Raw genomic sequence first — 22500 nt, 5'->3', positions numbered from 1 at the left:
ACCTGAGTGTTAGTCACCTTACACCTGCTGTCACTGTTCACCCAGGTGTAAGTAGGTACCTGGGTGTTAGTCACCCTACACCTGCTGTCACTCTTCACCTAGCAGTAAGTAGGTACCTGGGTGTTAGTCATCCTACACCTGCTGTCACTGTTCACCTAGCAGTAAGTAGGTACCTGGGTGTTAGTCACCTTACACCTGCTATCACTGTTCACCTAGCAGTAAGTAGGTACCTGGGTGTTAGTCACCTTACACCTGTTGTCACTGTTCACCCAGCTGTAAGTAGGTACCTGGGTGTTAGTCACTCTACACCTGCTGTCACTGTTCACCTAGCAGTAAGTAGGTACCTGGGTATTAGTTACCCTACACCTGCTGTCACTGTTCACCTAGCAGTAAGTAGGTACCTGGGTGTTAGTCACCTTACACCTGCTGTAACTGTTCACCCAGGTGTAAGTAGGTACCTGGGTGTTAATCACCCTACACCTGATGTCACTCTTCACCTAGCAGTAAGTAGGTACCTGGGTGTTAGTCACCCTACACCTGCTTCCACTGTTCATCTAGCAGTAAGTAGGTACCTGGGTGTTAGTCACCCTACACCTGCTTCCACTGTTCATCTAGCAGTAAGTAGGTACCTGGGTGTTAGTCACCCTACATCTGCTTCCACTGTTCACCTAGCAGTAAGTAGGTACCTGGGTGTTAGTCACCTTACACCTGCTATCACTGTTCACCTAGCAGTAAGTAGGTACCTGGGTGTTAGTCACCTTACACCTGCTGTCACTGTTCACCCAGCTGTAAGTAGGTACCTGGGTGTTAGTCACTCTACACCTGCTGTCACTGTTCACCTAGCAGTAAGTAAGTACCTGGGTGTTAGTCACCTTACACCTGCTGTAACTGTTCACCCAGGTGTAAGTAGGTACCTGGGTGTTAATCACCCAACACCTGATGTCACTCTTCACCTAGCAGTAAGTAAGTACCTGGGTGTTAGTCACCCTACACCTGCTTCCACTGTTCACCTAGCAGTAAGTAGGTACCTGGGTGTTAGTCACCCTACACCTGCTTCCACTCTTCACCTAGCAGTAAGTAGGTACCTGGGTGTTAGTCACCCTACACCTGCTGTCACTGTTCACCTAGCAGTAAGTAGGTACCTGGGCGTTAGTCACTTTACGCCTGCTGTCACTGTTCACCTAGCAGTAAGTAGGTACCTGGGTGTTAATCACCCTACACCTGATGTCACTCTTCACCTAGCAGTAAGTAGGTACCTGGGTGTTAGTCACCCTACACCTGCTGTCACTGTTCACCTAGCAGTAAGTAGGTACCTAGGTGTTAGTCACCTTACACCTGCTGTCACTGTTCACCTAGCAGTAAGTAGGTACCTGGGTGTCAGTCACCCTACACCTGCTGTCACTGTTCACCTAGCAGTAAGTAGGTACCTGGGTGTTAGTCACCTTACACCTGCTGTCCCTATTCATCTAGCGGTAGACAGTGGCGTGGATAGTGATGTAGATAGTGGCGTGGATAGTGGTGTAGATAGTGGCGTGGATAGTGGTGTAGATAGTGGCGTGGATAGTGGTGTAGATAGTGGCGTGGATAGTTGTGTAGATAGTGGCGTGGATAGTGATGTAGACAGTGGCGTGGATTGTGGTGTAGATAGTGGCGTGGATAGTGATGTAGACAGTGGCGTGGATAGTGGTGTAGATAGTGGCGTGGATAGTGATGTAGATAGTGGCATGGATAGTGATGTAGACAGTGACGTGGATAGTGATGTAGACAGTGGCGTGGATAGTGGTGTAAATAGTGGCGTGGATAGTGATGTAGATAGTGGCGTGGATAGGGGCTTGGATAGTGTACATAGCGGGGTGGATAGTGGTGTAGATAGTGGTGTAGATAATGGCATGGATAGTAGTGTAGATAGTGGCGTGGATAGTGTACATAGGTGGGTGGATAGTACCTAGGACAGTGGTGTACATACCGTGGATAGTGTGGCTTCAACAGTTGCGTAGTCAGTGGTGTGGATAGGCGAGGGATGGGCGCGGCTAGAGACGCGTGGATAGGGCGTGTGTGTGCGTGTGTGTATGTGTGTGTGTGTGTGTGTGTGTGTGTGTGTGTGAGTGTGTGTGTGTGTGTGTGTATCCCTGGCCAGTAGTGCTCCAGTGTATCCCCGACTCTCACCAAGGGAGCTACCACGTTCGATTCTCTCTCCCACCTAGCCACCTAGCCGCCTAGCCACCTAGCCACTACTCCATCCTAGCTGACACCATCCTCACCCCACCTAGCCCTTACAACACACAGAAAAAACTATCTATCGCGGTCTATCGATCCTCTAGAAATCTATCAGGCCCAAAAAAGTGAATATTTATTCCCACGCTAAAAAAGGCCGCCACCCAAAAAATGATTTTTAAATTACCACGGTGATATATATATACATTAAAATATATAAATATATTGTGAAAAAGCCCTTTTCGAAACGGTCAAAAGTGCAGCTGAGAATGGAAAGGGGAAAGCCCCTTTCTGATGGAAAATAGAGAAGTGGTAAGTATTTATCACCCATTTCCAGTGTGGTTTTTAGATAGGGGTGAAATTATAAGGGGAATCTGTACTGGGTCATTAAGAAAGGGGTGTTTAAGGGGTGAAAGGGGTGTTTAAGGGGAGAAAGGGGTGTTTAAGGGGAGAAATGGTTATTCGAGAAGTGGAATGGTGTAGCTGAAAACCGAGAGGGGAGATGTTAGAGTGGACAGAGAGGGGACTGAGAGGGGAGGTGTGTGAGAGACAGGGAACTGAGAGGGGAAGTGTGAGAGAGAGGGGACTGAGAGGGGAAGTGTGAGAGAGTGAACTGAGAGGGGACTCACAGGGAGGTGTGTGAGAGAGAGGGGACTCACAGGGGACTCACAGGGGAGGTGTGTGATAGAGGGGACTGAAAGGGGAGGTGTGTGGTAGAGGGGACTGAGAGGGGAGGTGTGTGATAGAGGGGACTGAGAGGGGAGGTGTGTGATAGAGGGGACTGAGAGGGGAGGTGTGTGATAGAGGGGACTGAGAGGGGAGGTGTGTGATAGAGGGGACTGAGAGGGGAGGTGTGTGATAGAGGGGACTGAGAGGGGAGGTGTGTGATAGAGGGGACTGAGAGGGGAGGTGTGTGATAGAGGGGACTGAGAGGGGAGGTGTGTGATAGAGGGGACTGAAAGGGGAGGTGTGTGGTAGAGGGGACTGAGAGGGGACTCACAGGGGAGGTGTGTGATAGAGGGGACTGAGAGGGGAGGTGTGTGAGAGAGAGGGGACTGAGAGGGGAGGATAGACCAGTCAGTCCCTCTCTTCGCTACGTCCACACGTTTCGGCCAGGGGGTGAAACATCTGGACGGTGCTCTGACGACCCTCTCTATCTGACTTCAACATTTGCTGTCAGTACCTATCAAGAATAACACTGGACGGTGGATAGAGTCCGCACCACTCTATCCCCTCAATGGCCCTCACAGGTTTGCCCATTTATGCAAATATAAACATAACATACCCCTAAAATGGTCTGAAAAGGCCATCATCACAGACTTTCAAAGGCTTAAATTGTTTTCTCAAAAGGTCACTGTGATAATTTAAAAGGCTTTTATTGATTTTCTCGAAAAGATAGTTTAAAAGGCTTTCATTGCTTTTCTTAACAAGATATAGTTTAAAAGGCCTTCACTGACCTTTCTTAACAAGATATAGTTTAAATGGCCTTCACTGATTTTTCTTAACAAAATATAGTTTAAAAGGCCTTCACTGACTTTTCTTAATAGATATAGTTTTAAAAGGCCTTCAGTGACTTTTCTTAACTAGATATAATTTGAAAGGCCTTCACTGATTTTTCTTAACAAGATATAGTTTAAAAGGCCTTCATTGCTTTTCTAAAAAGACCATTTTGAAAGAGTTTAAAAGGCCTTCACTGACTTTTCTTAACAAGATATAGTTTAAATGGCATTGACTGATTTTCTTAACAAAATATAGTTTAAAAGGTCTTCATTGCTTTTCTAAAAAGGCCATTTTGAAAGAGTTTAAAAGGCTTTCATTGACTTTTCTTAACTAGATATAATTTAAAAGGTCTTCATTGCTTTTCTAAAAAGGCCATTTTGAAAGAGTTTAAAAGGCCTTCACTGATTTTCTTAACTAGATATAATTTAAAAGGTCTTCATTGCTTTTCTAAAAAGGCCATTTTGAAAGAATTTAAAAGGCCTTCACTGATTTTCTTAACTAGATATAATTTAAAAGGTCCTCATTGCTTTTATAAAAAGGCCATTTTGAAAGAGTTTAAAAGGCCTTCACTGATTTTCTTAACTAGGTATAATTTAAAAGGCCTTATTGCTTTTCTAAAAAGGCCATTTTGAAAGAGTTTAAAAGGCCTTCACTGATTTTCTTAACTAGATATAATTTAAAAGGCCTTCATTGCTTTTCTAAAAAGGTCATTTTGAAAGAGTTTAAAAGGCCTTCGTTGCTTTTCTAAAAAGGCCATTTTGAAAGAGTTTAAAAGGCCTTCGTTGCTTTTCTAAAAAGGCCATTTTGAAAGAGTTTAAAAGGCCTTCGTTGCTTTTCTAAAAAGGCCATTCTGAAAGAGTTTAAAAGGCCTTCATTGCTTTTCTAAAAAGGCCATTTTGAAAGAGTTTAAAAGGCCTTCGTTGCTTTTCTAAAAAAGCCATTTTGAAAGAGTTTAAAAGGCCTTCACTGATTTTCTTAACTAGATATAATTTAAAAGGCCTTCATTGCTTTTCTAAAAAGGTCATTTTGAAAGAGTTTAAAAGGCCTTCATTGCTTTTCTAAAAAGGAAATTTTGAAAGAGTTTAAAAGGCCTTCGTTGCTTTTCTAGTTTCTGAAGCAGGAGGAATTAGAATTTGACAAAAACAACTTAGCTGGAAGGTTCAAAGAGAGATTGAAAGTTCCATCTACAGATGTTTCGATCTTGTGAGCGAAATGTCGTTGTAGAAAAGGCCTAAGTTCCGGGTGTGCCTTTGGACGTCCGTCTCTGACTTCTGTTTAAGTTGGGGGATAAACTTAGAAAGTTTTCCGAAACTGGTTCGGTTAAGTTCTGACTTACTGACTCTACATGGGTTAAGGTCTGAACTTACTGACTCTACATGGGTTAAGTCTGACTTACTGACTCTACATGAGTTAAGTCTGACTTACTGACTCTACATGGGTTAAGTCTGACTTACTGACTCTACATGGGTTAAGGTCTGAACTTACTGACTCTACATGGGTTAAGGTCTGAACTTACTGACTCTACATGGGTTAAGGTCTGAACTTACTGACTCTACATAGATTAAGGTCTGAACTTACTGACTCTACATAGATTAAGGTCTGAACTTACTGACTCTACATGGGTTAAGGTCTGAACTTACTGACTCTACATAGATTAAGGTCTGAACTTACTGACTCTACATAGATTAAGGTCTGAACTTACTGACTCTACATGGGTTAAGGTCTGAACTTACTGACTCTACATGGGTTAAGGTCTGAACTTACTGACTCTACATGGGTTAAGGTCTGAACTTACTGACTCTACATGGGTTAAGGTCTGAACTTACTGACTCTACATGGGTTAAGGTCTGACTTACTGACTCTACATGGGTTAAGTCTGACTTACTGACTCTACATGGGTTAAGTCTGACTTACTGACTCTACATGGGTTAAGTCTGACTTACTGACTCTACATGGGTTAAGTCTGACTTACTGACTCTACATGGGTTAAGGTCTGAACTTACTGACTCTACATGGGTTAAGTTCTGAACTTACTGACTCTACATGGGTTAAGGTCTGAACTTACTGACTCTACATGGGTTAAGTTCTGAACTTACTGACTCTACATAGATTAAGGTCTGAACTTACTGGCTCTACATGGGCTAAGTCTGACTTACTGACTCTACATAGTTTAAGGTCTGAACTTACTGACTCTACATGGGTTAAGGTCTGACTTACTGACTCTACATGGGTTACGGTCTGACTTACTAACTCTACATGGGTTAAGGTCTGACTTACTGACTCTACATGGGTTACGGTCTGACTTACTGACTCTACATGGGTTAAGTCTGACTTACTGACTCTACATGGGTTAAGTCTGACTTACTGACTCTACATGGGTTAAGTCTGACTTACTGACTCTACATGGGTTAGGTCTGACTTACTGACTCTACATGGGTTAAGTCTGACTTACTGACTCTACATGGGTTAAGTCTGACTTACTGACTCTACATGGGTTAAGTCTGACTTACTGACTCTACATGGGTTAAGTCTGACTTACTGACTCTACAAGGGTTAAGTCTGACTTACTGACTCTACAAGGGTTAAGTCTGACTTACTGACTCTACATGGGTTAAGTCTGACTTACTGACTCTTCATGGGTTAAGTCTGACTTACTGTCTCTACATGGGTTAAGTCTGACTTACTGACTCTACATGGGTTAAGTCTGACTTACTGACTCTACATGGGTTAAGTCTGACTTACTGACTCTACATGAGTTAAGTCTGACTTACTGACTCTACATGGGTTAAGTCTGACTTACTGACTCTACATGGGTTAAGATCTGAACTTACTGACTCTACATGGGTTAAGGTCTGAACTTACTGACTCTACATGGGTTAAGTCTGACTTACTGACTCTACATGAGTTAAGTCTGACTTACTGACTCTACATGGGTTAAGTCTGACTTACTGACTCTACATGGGTTAAGATCTGAACTTACTGACTCTACATGGGTTAAGTCTGACTTACTGACTCTACATGGGTTAAGGTCTGAACTTCCTGACCTTACAATGCTAGAACAGGTTATAACTGCATGAGACTCTCCGGCGAAAGGTCGCACGAACCAAACAGTTGGCCAACGTTTCGCTCCCCTCCCCTCCTTTTACCAGAACCATTGTCAAGTTGCGACTGGGGGAGAGACAGTGACGGATGGAGAAGTACCATGGACCTCTCTTCAGACTGATCCAAAACCATCACTAATTACCCCCTCTTAGAGGGGGGAAGGGAAGGGAGGGGGGAGGGGGAAGGGAGAGGTTTCGAACCCCACCCCCACCTCCCATCCACCCACATTCCAGCAAGGTCCCATTCCAAAGCTCCGAAATTCCCCTCCCCTCTCCTCCCTCCTTCCCTCTCCCCCTCCCCGCTCCTCCCCTCCCCTCGATGACGGGGGAGGGCTTTAAATCACCTGGTCATCATTCACCTTAATGACTCCGATTTGTCAACACGTTTCTCTCATTTTATCCTTAATTAAAGCATCAGTCATCTGGCCAAAGGAGATATAATGTATACCCAGACACACACACACACACACACACACACACACACACACACACACACACACATATATATATATATATATATATATATATATATATATATATATATATATATATATATATATATATATACCGTCTTCTGTTAATGACAGTGAGAGAAAGGCTCTATACAGAGCGATGACTTGAAGCTCTACAGAGAGAAACGTCGTTCCAGAGGTACAAGAGGCATGTTTTGCAGTGTGTCCTCTGGTGGTAGAGATGAGGATGCTGGAGCAGTGGTGGCACAGATGAGGATGCTGGAGCAGTGGAGGCAGAGATGAGGATGCTGGAGCAGTGGTGGCACAGATGAGGATGCTGGAGTAGTGGTGGCAGAGTTGAGGATGCTGGAGCAGTGGTGGCACAGATGAGGATGCTTGAGCAGTAGTGGCACAGATGAGGATGCTGGAGCAGTGGTGGCACAGATGAGGATGCTGGAGTAGTGGTGGCAGAGTTGAGGATGCTGGAGCAGTGGTGGCACAGATGAGGATGCTTGAGCAGTAGTGGCACAGATGAGGATGATGGAGCAGTGGTGGCAGAGATGAGGATGCTGGAGCAGTGATGGCAGAGTTGAGGATGCTGGAGCAGTGGTGGCAGAGATGAGGATGCTGGAGCAGTGGTGTCGGATTCAAGAAGACAGATCCAAACACCGCGGGGATGCCTTTGTAATGCTATTCTCACTGCTATGTAATTTCTTACAGTATTTCTGTCGATTACATTCACCTAGTTACCTCTTGTTGGTGTTCGACACTTCTCGCTCGTTTATCCTCTACGTATCGAACATTTTGGGTGTGTTCTGGCACGGTGTTTGGCTATACTTGCAAATTTTTATCTCTGATGATATTGGGCCTTGTATTTTCTCCTCCTTTCCAGTGTTCCCTTCCTTTATTCCTTGATTCCTTCCTACCATACTACAATACTTGCTTCTTTCTCTGTTCCTTCTTGTCCTCTCTTTATCTTTTCCTTCCTCTTCCTCCTCTTCATTTCTAGTTCCCTCTTATTTCCTCCCCTCTTCTGTAGGCTCGGTTTTCTCTTCGTCTCCTCCTCCTCCATATCTATTCCTCTCTCTCCTTCTCTATTATTCCCTTCCGTCATCTTTCTCTATTCTCTCCCCCACTCTCTCTTCACACCATCATTCACTCGAGTTATTCATGTTTCTCTTTGGTTAATATTTATCCTGTGTTGTCTCCTGACATCTCTTCTATTCTCTCTCTCTATCTCCCTCTCTCATTCTCGTTATATTTTTTCAAGTCTGGCTGACAGCTTTCTCTTACATAATTACGTTGTTGTTATGCTGGGTATGCCAGGCATATTTTCTCAGTGTCAGCACTGGGATGTCAGCCTTATTTTCTCAGTGCCAGCACTGGGATGTCAGCCTTTATTACCATAGTGTCAGCACTAGGATGTCAGCTTTATCATTTCCCTGATATCAACTTTGTGGGAAACCTGTGAGCACTATTCTGTTATTCCTCTAATGTTATTCCTGTAATGTTATTTTCTGTAATTCTTATTTTCCATCCCTGTGTCAAAGAATCTTCTTTATTCTTTGCTATTCCTTTCGTAATATTTACATTTTCTTTCACATCTATGTCTGCTTTTCTTGTTTCTGTGAGAGCTATTATTCCCGCATTGTCTTCTGTGATCCTTTCGATGCATCCCACCTTTTTCATCTCCCTCTAACTGTTCTTCCTATGACTGTTCATGTTCTCCACAATGGTATACACTAATGTACCGGACAAATACCACATACAAAAACAATACCAAAGGTTTTTAGCTTAGTGAGAAGTTGCAAATGAGTTTAGCTTTCCTGGATGATTAGTAATAGGGTTTCAAGTCTATTCATTACACGATGGTCATTAAGGGGCTGGATGTCACCTGTTCACCATTAGTCAAGAATACTTTAAAAATACTGAAGTAACTATCAGTGTAATATACACTGGTAGACATAAGAACATGAGACTGGAGGAACACTGCAGGAGGCCTACTGGTCCATACAAGACTGGACCTTATCAAAACCAACCACTCTCACCCACATATTTGCCCAAAATTACCCAAGAACTTACTGCAGTGTGGAGAACAACCCCTGGGAAAAAATAATGAACACCCATGCCTGGAAGTTCACCATTTTTTCACAGTGGTTATTCTGCACACTGTGATATCTGCTTACTGTGACCTTGTTGCAGGTTGCAGTGTATATATATCAGGCGTGTGACTGCAGGGCCAAACAAGCTTTAAATTCCTTATTTAAAATAACACAGTTAACCAGACAGACTGAATAAAAGGCCAGGACGGCTAACAGTTAACACCCATCAGAGAATATACACTGAGGGGTAAAAGGCTGCCACAATATAATGTCCCATTAAATGCATTTGTGTCCTTTTACTTAACAGTATACACTGAGATCTGTTTGTGACCTGATCAAGCCAACTGTGGGAGAAACGTTGTCAGTAAGAGATCGTAATATATATTACCACTGAATGGTGTATAGGTATTAGGTATTATATTATTCGTATCAGGAGATGAAGAGGTTACATAAGAAAGGAGGAACACTGCAGCAGGCCTACTGGCCCATACATGACAGGTCCTTCTCAAACTCAAACTTTCAAAATCCCAAATTAACCATCCAGTGAGCACCCCCAGGGTGGAAGGCTCCGGCTAACTCAGCAGGCAGCTGCCACCCACAGCTGCCACCCACAGCTGCCACCCACAGCTGCCTGATCATTCAGGCAGTCTTGGAAAATATGTGTCGCAGGAGAAGATGACAACACGTGAGTTAGACTCACTCCAACACCTGTCCTGTTGATGCAAGGATTTAAATTTGATAAGTTAGATTTTGAAAGGTTATTGGAAGGTATTGGTTTGGTAATAGAGTAGTGAGTGACTGGTACAGTCTGCTTAGTAGTGGGTGAGTGGAACAGTCTGCTTAGTAGTGGGTGAGTGGAACAGTCTGCTTAGTAGTGGATGAGTGGAACAGTCTGCTTAGTAGTGGATGAGTGGAACAGTCTGCTTAGTAGTGGATGAGTGGAACAGTCTGCTTAGTAGTGGATGAGTGGAACAGTCTGCTTAGTAGTGGATGAGTGGAACAGTCTGCTTAGTAGTGGGTGAGTGGAACAGTCTGCTTAGTAGTGGGTGAGTGGTACAGTCTGCTTAGTAGTGGATGAGTGGAACAGTCTGCTTAGTAGTGGATGAGTGGAACAGTCTGCTTAGTAGTGGATGAGTGGAACAGTCTGCTTAGTAGTGGGTGAGTGGAACAGTCTGCTTAGTAGTGGATGAGTGGAACAGTCTGCTTAGTAGTGGGTGAGTGGAACAGTCTGCTTAGTAGTGGATGAGTGGAACAGTCTGCTTAGTAGTGGATGAGTGGAACAGTCTGCTTAGTAGTGGGTGAGTGGAACAGTCTGCTTAGTAGTGGATGAGTGGAACAGTCTGCTTAGTAGTGGGTGAGTGGAACAGTCTGCTTAGTAGTGGATGAGTGGAACAGTCTGCTTAGTAGTGGATGAGTGGAACAGTCTGCTTAGTAGTGGATGAGTGGAACAGTCTGCTTAGTAGTGGATGAGTGGAACAGTCTGCTTAGTAGTGGGTGAGTGGAACAGTCTGCTTAGTAGTGGATGAGTGGAACAGTCTGCTTAGTAGTGGATGAGTGGAACAGTCTGCTTAGTAGTGGATGAGTGGAACAGTCTGCTTAGTAGTGGATGAGTGGAACAGTCTGCTTAGTAGTGGGTGAGTGGAACAGTCTGCTTAGTAGTGGATGAGTGGAACAGTCTGCTTAGTAGTGGATGAGTGGAACAGTCTGCTTAGTAGTGGATGAGTGGAACAGTCTGCTTAGTAGTGGATGAGTGGAACAGTCTGCTTAGTAGTGGGTGAGTGGAACAGTCTGCTTAGTAGTGGATGAGTGGAACAGTCTGCTTAGTAGTGGATGAGTGGAACAGTCTGCTTAGTAGTGGATGAGTGGAACAGTCTGCTTAGTAGTGGATGAGTGGAACAGTCTGCTTAGTAGTGGATGAGTGGAACAGTCTGCTTAGTAGTGGATGAGTGGAACAGTCTGCTTAGTAGTGGGTGAGTGGAACAGTCTGCTTAGTAGTGGGTGAGTGGTACAGTCTGCTTAGTAGTGGATGAGTGGAACAGTCTGCTTAGTAGTGGATGAGTGGAACAGTCTGCTTAGTAGTGGATGAGTGGAACAGTCTGCTTAGTAGTGGATGAGTGGAACAGTCTGCTTAGTAGTGGATGAGTGGAACAGTCTGCTTAGTAGTGGATGAGTGGAACAGTCTGCTTAGTAGTGGGTGAGTGGAACAGTCTGCTTAGTAGTGGGTGAGTGGAACAGTCTGCTTAGTAGTGAGTGAGTAATACAGTCTGCTTAGTAGTGGGTGAGTGGAACAGTCTACTTAGTAGTGGGTGAGTGGAACAGTCTGCTTAGTAGTGGGTGAGTGGAACAGTCTGCTTAGTAGTGAGTGAGTGGAACAGTCTGCTTAGTAGTGGGTGAGTGGAACAGTCTGCTTAGTAGTGGGTGAGTGGAACAGTCTGCTTAATAGTGGATGAGTGGAACAGTCTGCTTAGTAGTGGGTGAGTGGAACAGTCTGCTTAGTAGTGGGTGAGTGGAACAGTCTGCTTAGTAGTGGATGAGTGGAACAGTCTGCTTAGTAGTGGGTGAGTGGAACAGTCTACTTAGTAGTGGGTGAGTGGAACAGTCTACTTAGTAGTGGGTGAGTGGAACAGTCTGCTTAGTAGTGGGTGAGTGGAACAGTCTGCTTGGAACAGTCTGCTTAGTAGTGAGTGAGTGGAACAGTCTGCTTAGTAGTGGGTGAGTGGAACAGTCTGCTTAGTAGTGGGTGAGTGGAACAGTCTGCTTAGTAGTGGGTGAGTGGAACAGTCTACTTAGTAGTGGGTGAGTGGAACAGTCTGCTTAGTAGTGGGTGAGTGGAACAGTCTGCTTAGTAGTGAGTGAGTGGAACAGTCTGCTTAGTAGTGGGTGAGTGGAACAGTCTGCTTAGTAGTGGGTGAGTGGAACAGTCTGCTTAATAGTGGATGAGTGGAACAGTCTGCTTAGTAGTGGGTGAGTGGAACAGTCTGCTTAGTAGTGGGTGAGTGGAACAGTCTGCTTAGTAGTGGGTGAGTGGAACAGTCTGCTTAGTAGTGGGTGAGTGGAACAGTCTGCTTAGTAGTGGGTGAGTGGAACAGTCTGCTTAGTAGTGGATGAGTGGAACAGTCTGCTTAGTAGTGGGTGAGTGGAACAGTCTGCTTAATAGTGGATGAGTGGAACAGTCTGCTTAGTAGTGGGTGAGTGGAACAGTCTGCTTAGTAGTGGGTGAGTGGAACAGTCTGCTTAGTAGTGGGTGAGTGGAACAGTCTGCTTAGTAGTGGATGAGTGGAACTGTCTGCTTAGTAGTGGGAGAGTGGAACAATCTACCTAGTAGTGGGTGAGTAGTACAATCTGCTTAATAGTAGATGAGTGGAACAGTCTGCTTAGTAGTGGATGAGTGGAACAGTCTGCTTAGTAGTGAGTGAGTGGAACAGTCTGCTTAGTAGTGGGTGAGTGGAACAGTCTGCTTAGTAGTGGATGAGTGGAACAGTCTGCTTAGTAGTGGGTGAGTGGAACAGTCTGCTTAGTAGTGGGTGAGTGGAACAGTCTGCTTAGTAGTGGGTGAGTGGAACAGTCTGCTTAATAGTAGATGAGTGGAACAGTCTGCTTAGTAGTGGATGAGTGGAACAGTCTGCTTAGTAGTGGGTGAGTGGAACAGTCTGCTTAGTAGTGGGTGAGTGGAACAGTCTGCTTAGTAGTGGATGAGTGGAACAGTCTGCTTAGTAGTGGGTGAGTGGAACAGTCTGCTTAGTAGTGGGTGAGTGGAACAGTCTGCTTAATAGTAGATGAGTGGAACAGTCTGCTTAGTAGTGGGTGAGTGGAACAGTCTGCTTAATAGTTGATGAGTGGAACAGTCTGCTTAGTAGTGGATGAGTGGAACAGTCTGCTTAGTAGTGGATGAGTGGAACAGTCTGCTTAGTAGTGGGTGAGTGGAACAGTCTGCTTAGTAGTGGGTGAGTGGAACAGTCTGCTTAGTAGTGGGTGAGTGGAACAGTCTGCTTAGTAGTGGGTGAGTGGAACAGTCTGCTTAGTAGTGGGTGAGTGGAACAGTCTGCTTAGTAGTGGGTGAGTGGAACAGTCTGCTTAGTAGTGGATGAGTGGAACAATCTACCTAGTAGTGGGTGAGTGGAACAGTCTGCTTAGTAGTGGGAGAGTGGAACAATCTACCTAGTAGTGGGTGAGTGGAACAGTCTGCTTAATAGTAGATGAGTGGAACAGTCTGCTTAGTAGTGGGTGAGTGGAACAGTCTGCTTAGTAGTGGGTGAGTGGAACAGTCTGCTTAGTAGTGGGTGAGTGGAACAGTCTGCTTAGTAGTGGGTGAGTGGAACAATCTACCTAGTAGTTGTACATGAATGGTACACGATACTGACAAGTTGAAAAATTAGACACATGTACAACATCTGGGTATCTTTATTGAAGACGTTTCGCCCACCAGTGGCTCTATCAGTACAAACTCAAGAACATGATGGATAGACAGTAGAACTATATTCAGAAGATGAGGTAATTAGTCCCTCAGTCTTAGAGTTGATGTGAAGACCACCGTAGTCTTGATGACTGAGGCACAGGCTGGTAGGTAGGTACTAGGCATGTCAGGAAACAGTGTTTCCTGTGGCTGGTCTTAGTCCCATGCAGCACAGGCTGGTAGGTAGGTACTAGGCATGTCAGGAAGCAGTGTTTCCTGTGGCTGGTCTTAGTCCCATGCAGCACAGGCTGGTAGGTAGGTACTAGGCATGTCAGGAAGCAGTGTTTCCTGTGGCTGGTCTTAGTCCCATGCAGCACAGGCTGGTAGGTAGGTACTAGGCTTGTCAGGAAGCAGTGTTTCCTGTGGCTGGTCTTAGTCCCATGCAGCACAGGCTGGTAGGTAGGTACTAGGCATGTCAGGAAACAGTGTTTCCTGTGGCTGGTCTTAGTCCCATGCAGCACAGGCTGGTAGGTAGGTACTAGGCTTGTCAGGAAACCGAAGTGTTTCCTGTGGCTGGTCTTAGTCCCATGCAGCACAGGCTGGTAGGTAGGTACTAGGTTTGTTAGGAAACCGAAGTGTTTCCTGTGGCTGGTCTTAGTCCCATGCAGCACAGGCTGGTAGGTAGGTACTAGGTTTGTTAGGAAACCGAAGTGTTTCCTGTGGCTGGTCTTAGTCCCATGCAGCACAGGCTGGTAGGTAGGTACTAGGTTTGTCAGGAAACCGAAGTGTTTCCTGTGGCTGGTCTTAGTCCCATGCAGCACAGGCTGGTAGGTAGGTACTAGGTTTGTCAGGAAACCGAAGTGTTTCCTGTGGCTGGTCTTAGTCCCATGCAGCACAGGCTGGTAGGTAGGTACTAGGCTTGTCAGGAAACAGTGTTTCCTGTGGCTGGTCGTAGTCCCATGCAGCACAGGCTGGTAGGTAGGTACTAGGTTTGTCAGGAAACCGAAGTGTTTCCTGTGGCTGGTCTTAGTCCCATGAAGCACAGGCTGGTAGTTAGGTACTAGGCTTGTCAGGAAGCCGAATAGTTCTGTGGCTGGTCTTAGTCCCATGAAGCACAGGCTGGTAGGTAGGTACTAGGCTTGTCAGGAAACCGAAGTATTTCCTGTGGCTGGTCTTAGTCCCATGCAGCACAGGCTGGTAGGTAGGTACTAGCCTTGTCAATAAACCGAAGTGTTTCCTGTGGCTGGTCTTAGTCCCATGCAGCACAGGCTGGTAGGTAGGTACTAGGCTTGTCAATAAACCGAAGTGTTTCCTGAAGCGGGTGTTAGTCCCACGACGGACAAGCAGGAAGACAGGTGCTTATATACTGGCGTCAGGTGAGGGACGGGTAGCAGACGGGTAGGTCATACCCGAGGAACGGGCCAAGGGTCAGCAAGAAGATTGTGGAGGTGCCCTCTGAACCAAGACTCCACCAGGCTTGCTACAGAGGCCACGGTGGCCCGTGGCCTGCTGGCTAAAGCTCTCGCTTCACACAGCGAGGGTTCGGCTTCAATTCCCGGCGAGGGCAGAAACATTGGGAATATTTCCTTACATCGGTAGTCTTTATTATCAACATTATTAATTTTAAACATTATCATTTTATATATTATTATCACACTGGCCGATTCCCACCAAGGCAGGGTGGCCCGAAAAAGAAAAACTTTCACCATCATTCACTCCATCACTGTCTTGCCAGAAGGGTGCTTTACACTACAGTTTTTAAACTGCAACATTAACACCCCTCCTTCAGAGTGCAGGCACTGTACTTCCCATCTCCAGGACTCAAGTCCGGCCTGCCGGTTTCCCTGAATCCCTTCATAAATGTTACTTTGCTCACACTCCAACAGCACGTCAAGTATTAAAAACCATTTGTCTCCATTCACTCCTATCAAACACGCTCACGCATGCCTGCTGGAAGTCCAAGCCCCTCGCACACAAAACCTCCTTTACCCCCTCCCTCCAACCTTTCCTAGGCCGACCCCTACCCCGCCTTCCTTCCATTACAGACTGATACACTCTTGAAGTCATTCTGTTTCGCTCCATTCTCTCTACATGTCCAAACCACCTCAACAACCCTTCCTCAGCCCTCTGGACAACAGTTTTGGTAATCCCGCACCTCCTCTTAACTTCCAAACTACGAATTCTCTGCATTATATTCACACCACACATTGCCCTCAGACATGACATCTCCACTGCCTCCAGCCTTCTCCTCGCTGCAACATTCATCACCCATGCTTCACACCCATATAAGAGTGTTGGTAAAACTATACTCTCATACATTCCCCTCTTTGCCTCCAAGGACAAAGTTCTTCGTCTCCACAGACTCCTAAGTGCACCACTCACCCTTTTCCCCTCATCAATTCTATGATTCACCTCATCTTTCATAAACCCATCCGCTGACACGTCCACTCCCAAATATCTGAATACATTCACCTCCTCCATACTCTCTCCCTCCAATCTTTCATCACCTAATATTTTTGTTATCCTCATAACCTTACTCTTTCCTGTATTCACTTTTAATTTTCTTCTTTTGCACACCCTACCAAATTCATCCACCAATCTCTGCAACTTCTCTTCAGAATCTCCCAAGAGCACAGTGTCATCAGCAAAGAGCAACTGTGACAACTCCCACTTTATGTGTGATTCTTTATCTTTTAACTCCACACCTCTTGCCAAGACCCTCGCATTTACTTCTCTTACAACCCCATCTATAAATATATTAAACAACCACGGTGACATCACACATCTTGTCTAAGGCCTACTTTTACTGGGAAATAATTTCCCTCTTTCCTACATACTCTAACTTGAGCCTCACTATCCTCGTAAAAACTCTTCACTGCTTTCAGTAACCTACCTCCTACACCATACACCTGCAACATCTGCCACATTGCCCCCCTATCCACCCTGTCATACGCCTTTTCCAAATCCATAAATGCCACAAAGACCTCTTTAGCCTTATCTAAATACTGTTCACTTATATGTTTCACTGTAAACACCTGGTCCACACACCCCCTACCTTTCCTAAAGCCTCCTTGTTCATCTGCTATCCTATTCTCCGTCTTACTCTTAATTCTTTCAATAATAACTCTACCATACACTTTGCCAGGTATACTCAACAGACTTATCCCCCTATAATTTTTGCACTGTCTTTTATCCCCTTTGCCTTTATACAAAGGAACTATGCATGCTCTCTGCCAATCCCTAGGTACCTTACCCTCTTCCATACATTTATTAAATAATTGCACCAACCACTCCAAAACTATATCCCCACCTGCTTTTAACATTTCCATCTTTATCCCATCAATCCCGGCTGCCTTACCCCCTTTCATTTTACCTACTGCCTCACGAACTTCCCCCACACTCACAACTGGCTCTTCCTCACTCCTACAAGATGTTATTCCTCCTTGCCCTATACACGAAATCACAGCTTCCCTATCTTCATCAACATTTAACAATTCCTCAAAATATTCCCTCCATCTTCCCAATACCTCTAACTCTCCATTTAATAACTCTCCTCTCCTATTTTTAACTGACAAATCCATTTGTTCTCTAGGCTTTCTTAACTTGTTAATCTCACTCCAAAACTTTTTCTTATTTTCAACAAAATTTGTTGATAACATCTCACCCACTCTCTCATTTGCTCTCTTTTTACATTGCTTCACCACTCTCTTAACCTCTCTCTTTTTCTCCATATACTCTTCCCTCCTTGCATCACTTCTACTTTGTAAAAACGTCTCATATGCTAACTTTTTCTCCCTTACTACTCTCTTTACATCATCATTCCACCAATCGCTCCTCTTCCCTCCCGCACCCACTTTCCTGTAACCACAAACTTCTGCTGAACACTCTAACACTACATTTTTAAACCTACCCCATACCTCTTCGACCCCATTGCCTATGCTCTCATTAGCCCATCTATCCTCCAATAACTGTTTATATCTTTCCCTAACTGCCTCCTCATACATCTCATACATTAATTTTTAATCACTGTGGATTATAGACGCTTTTGGGGCTCCCCTCAGGGATTAGGGGCCCTGAAGCTTCAGAGCCCCTCAGGGATTTTGACCCGTGAGGCTTATTAAGATTCATTAATATCACAGTATAAACGTTCCTGGATGTCTATCACAAATGTGTAAGATTGACGAAGTTGACCTTAAGCTGGGAATTCGTCAGTCCCATACAGAGAGGAACGCTGAGAAATGAGGCGTTTGACGCAATCAGTCCCTCAGGTTGGGGCGTGTTCAATCCATCAATCTTGTTAAAAGTACGGAAATATTTCCATCAGTCTGCTGAGCAGTTACAGCAGACTGATGAGAACATAAGAATGGGGAAACACTGCAGAAGGCCTACTGGCCCATACTAGGTAGGTCCTTCTCTAAATGAATGCATTTCTACAGCTGGTATTGATCTGATAAAAACTATGCAGGTTGATTACATACCTGGTATCACTGCTTGACACACCTGGTATCACTACACAAACCTGCTATCACTGCTTCACACACCTGGTATCACTACACATACCTGGTATCACTGCATCACACACCTGGTATCACTACACATACCTGGTATCACTGCATCACACACCTGGTATCACTACACATACCTGATATCACTGCTTCACACACCTGGTATCACTACACATACCTGGTATCACTGCATCACACACCTGGTATCACTACACATACCTGGTATCACTGCATCACACACCTGGTATCACTACACATATCTGATATCACTGCTTCACACACCTGGTATCACTACACATACCTGGTGTCACTGCTTCACACACCTGGTATCAGTACATATACCTGGTATCACTGCTTCACACACCTGGTATCACTACACACACCTGGTATCACTGCTTCACACACCTGGTATCACTACACATACCTGATATCACTGCTTCACACAACTGGTATCACTACACACACCTGGTATCACTGCTTCACACACCTGGTATCACTACACATACCTGATATCACTGCTTCACACAACTGGTATCACTACACACACCTGGTATCACTGCTTCACACACCTGGTATCACTACACACACCTGGTATCACTGCTTCACACACCTGGTATCACTACACATACCTGATATCACTGCTTCACACAACTGGTATCACTACACACACCTGGTATCACTGCTTCACACACCTGGTATCACTACACACACCTGGTATCACTGCTTCAAACACCTGGTAGCACTACACACATCTGCTAACACTGCTTCACACATCTGGTATCACTACACATACCTGGTGTCACTGCTTCACACACCTGGTATCACTACACATACCTGGTATCACTGCTTCACACAACTGGCATCACTACACACACCTGGTATCACTGCTTCGCACAACTAGTATCACTACACACACCTGCTTTCACTACACACACCTGCTATCACTACTTAACACACCAAGTATCACTACACACACCTGCTATAACTGCTTCACACAACTGGTATCACTACACACACCTGCTATAACTGCTTCACACACCTGGTATCACTACACAAACCTACCATCACTACTTCACACACCTGGTATCATTACACACACCTGCTATAACTGCTTCACACACCTGGCATCACTACACACACCTGCTATCACTGCTTCACACACCTGCTATCACTACACACACCTGCTATCACTGCTTCACACACCTGGGATCACTACACACACCTGGTATCGCCGCTTCACACACCTGGTATCACTACACACACCTGCTATCACTGCTTCACACACGTGGTATCACTACACACACCTGGTATCGCCGCTTCACACACCTGGCATCACTACACACACCTGCTATCACTGCTTCACACACCTGGTATCACTACACATACCTGGTATCACTGCTTCTCACAAGGGAATCAACACGGAGATACACGGAGATATCTCCCGAGGTAACAAGGGGAGAGAGAGCGCTATTCCAGAAGGGAAAAGAGGGGAATCCCTTTGCTAATCCCTAAGAGTTTGGGATTACTAAATTAATCCCAGTTGAAGAGAGCAACGAACTAGGGGGATTAATGAACAGTAACACCCACAATACTCTGGCTACAACAATTCACAACTAACACACAATACCCTGGCTACAACAATTCACAACTAACACACAATACCCTGGCTACAACAATTCACAACTAACACACAATACCCTGGCTACAACAATTCACGACTAACACACAATACCCTGGCTACAACAATTCACAACTAACACACAATACCCTGGCTACAACAATTCACAACTAACACACAATACTCTGGCTACAACAATTCACAACTAACACACAATACCCTGCCAACAACAATTCACAACTAACACACAATACCCTGGCTACAACAATTCACAACCAACACACAATACCCTGGCTACAACAATTCACAACTAACACACAATACCCTGGCTACAACAATTCACAACCAACACACAATACCCTGGCTACAACAATTCACAACTAACACACAATACCCTGGCTGTAACAATTCACAACTAACACACAATACCCTGGCTACAACAATTCACAACTAACACACAATACCCTGGCTACAACAATTCACAACTAACACACAATACCCTGGCTATAACAATTCACAACTAATACACAATACCCTGGATGTAACAATTCACAACTAACACACAATACCCTGGCTACAACAATTCACAACTAACACACAATACCCTGGCTACAACAATTCACAACTAACACACAATACCCTGGCTACAACAATTCACTACTAACACACAATACCCTGGCTACAACAATTCACTACTAATACACAATACCCTGGATGTAACAATTCATAACTAACACACAATACCCTGGCTACAACAATTCACAACTAACACACAATACCCTGGCTGTAACAATTCACAACTAACACACAATAACCTGGCTGTAACAATTCACAACTAACACACAGTACTCTGGCTACAACAATTCACAACTAGCACACAATACCCTGGCTGTAACAATTCACAACTAACACACAATAACCTGGCTACAACAATTCACAACTAGCACACAATACCCTGGCTGTAACAATTCACAACTAACACACAATAACATGGCTACAACAATTCACAACTAGCACACAATACCGTGGCTGTAACAATTCACAACTAACACACAATAACCTGGCTACAACAATTCACAACTAACACACAATACCCTGGCTACAACTATTCACAACTAACACACAATACCCTGGCTGTAACAATTCACAACTAACACACAGTACTCTGGCTACAACAATTCACAACTAACACACAATACCCTGGCTGTAACAATTCACAACTAACACACAATACCCTGGCTACAACAATTCACAACTAACACATAATACCCTGGCTACAACAATTCACAACTAACACACAATACCCTGGCTACAACAATTCACAACTAACACACAATACCCTGGCTACAACAATTCACAACTAACACACAATACCCTGGCTACAACAATTCACAACTAACACACAATACCCTGGCTACAACAATTCACAACAAACACAATACTCTGGCTACAACAATTCACAACTAACACACAATACCCTGGCTGTAACAATTCACGACTAACACACAATACCCTGGCTACAACAATTCACAACTAACACACAATACCCTGGCTTCAACAATTCACAACTAACTCACAATACCCTGGCTGTAACAAGTCACAACTAACACACAATACTCTGGCTACAACAATTCACAACTAACTCACAATACCCTGGCTACAACAATTCACAACTAACACACAATACCCTGGCTACAACAATTCACAACTAACACACAATAATCTGGCTACAACAATTCACAGCTAACACACAATACCCTGGCTACAACAATTCACAACTAACACACAATACCCTGGCTACAACAATTCACAACTAACACACTATACCCTGGCTACAACAATTCACAACTAACACACAATACCCTGGCTACAACAATTCACAACTAACACACAATACCCTGGCTGTAACAATTCACAACTAACACACAATGCCCTGGCTACAACAATTCACAACTAACACACTATACCCTGGCTACAACAATTCACAACTAATACACAATACCCTGGCGGTAACAATTCACAACTAACACACAATACTCTGGCTACAACAATTCACAACTAACACAGAATAACCTGGCTACAACAATTCACAACTAACACACAATACCCTGGCTACAACAATTCACAACTAACACACAATACCCTGGCTGTAACAATTCACAACTAACACACAATACCCTGGCTACAACAATTCACAACTAACACACAATATCCTGTTTACAACAATTCACAACTAACACACAATACACTAGCTACAACAATTCACAACTAACACACAATACCCTGGCTATAACAATTCACAACTAACACACAATACTCTGGCTACAACAATTCACAACTAACACACAATACCCTGGCTACAACAATTCACAACTAACACACAATACCCTGGCTACAACAATTTACAACTAACACACAATACCCTGGCTACAACAATTCACAACTAACACACAATACCCTGGCTTCAACAATTTACAACTAACACACAATACCCTGGCTACAACAATTCACAACTAACACACAATACACTGGCTACAACAATTCACAACTAACACACAATACCCTGGCTACAACAATTCACAACTAACACACAATACTCTGGCTACAACAATTCA

General features: G+C 44.4%; 1 protein-coding gene across 1 annotated transcript in view; it reads left to right on the top strand.

Annotated features, from left to right (window-relative positions):
* Window positions 1–2152: 2152 nt before the first annotated feature.
* The window catches only part of LOC138855418 (thrombospondin type-1 domain-containing protein 7A-like), a 230665-nt gene continuing 210317 nt past the window's right edge, over window positions 2153–22500 (top strand). The window contains exon 1 of the mRNA XM_070104706.1: window positions 2153–2526. The gene's annotated coding sequence lies outside the window, so the exon portion shown is untranslated. The remainder of the gene's footprint in view (window positions 2527–22500) is intronic.

The sequence above is a fragment of the Cherax quadricarinatus genome, chromosome 93 (genome assembly GCF_038502225.1).
Source record: "Cherax quadricarinatus isolate ZL_2023a chromosome 93, ASM3850222v1, whole genome shotgun sequence".
Taxonomy (NCBI): domain Eukaryota; kingdom Metazoa; phylum Arthropoda; class Malacostraca; order Decapoda; family Parastacidae; genus Cherax; species Cherax quadricarinatus.
The sequence above is the reverse complement of the archived record's forward strand: the minus strand, read 5'-3'. Positions and strand labels throughout refer to the sequence as shown.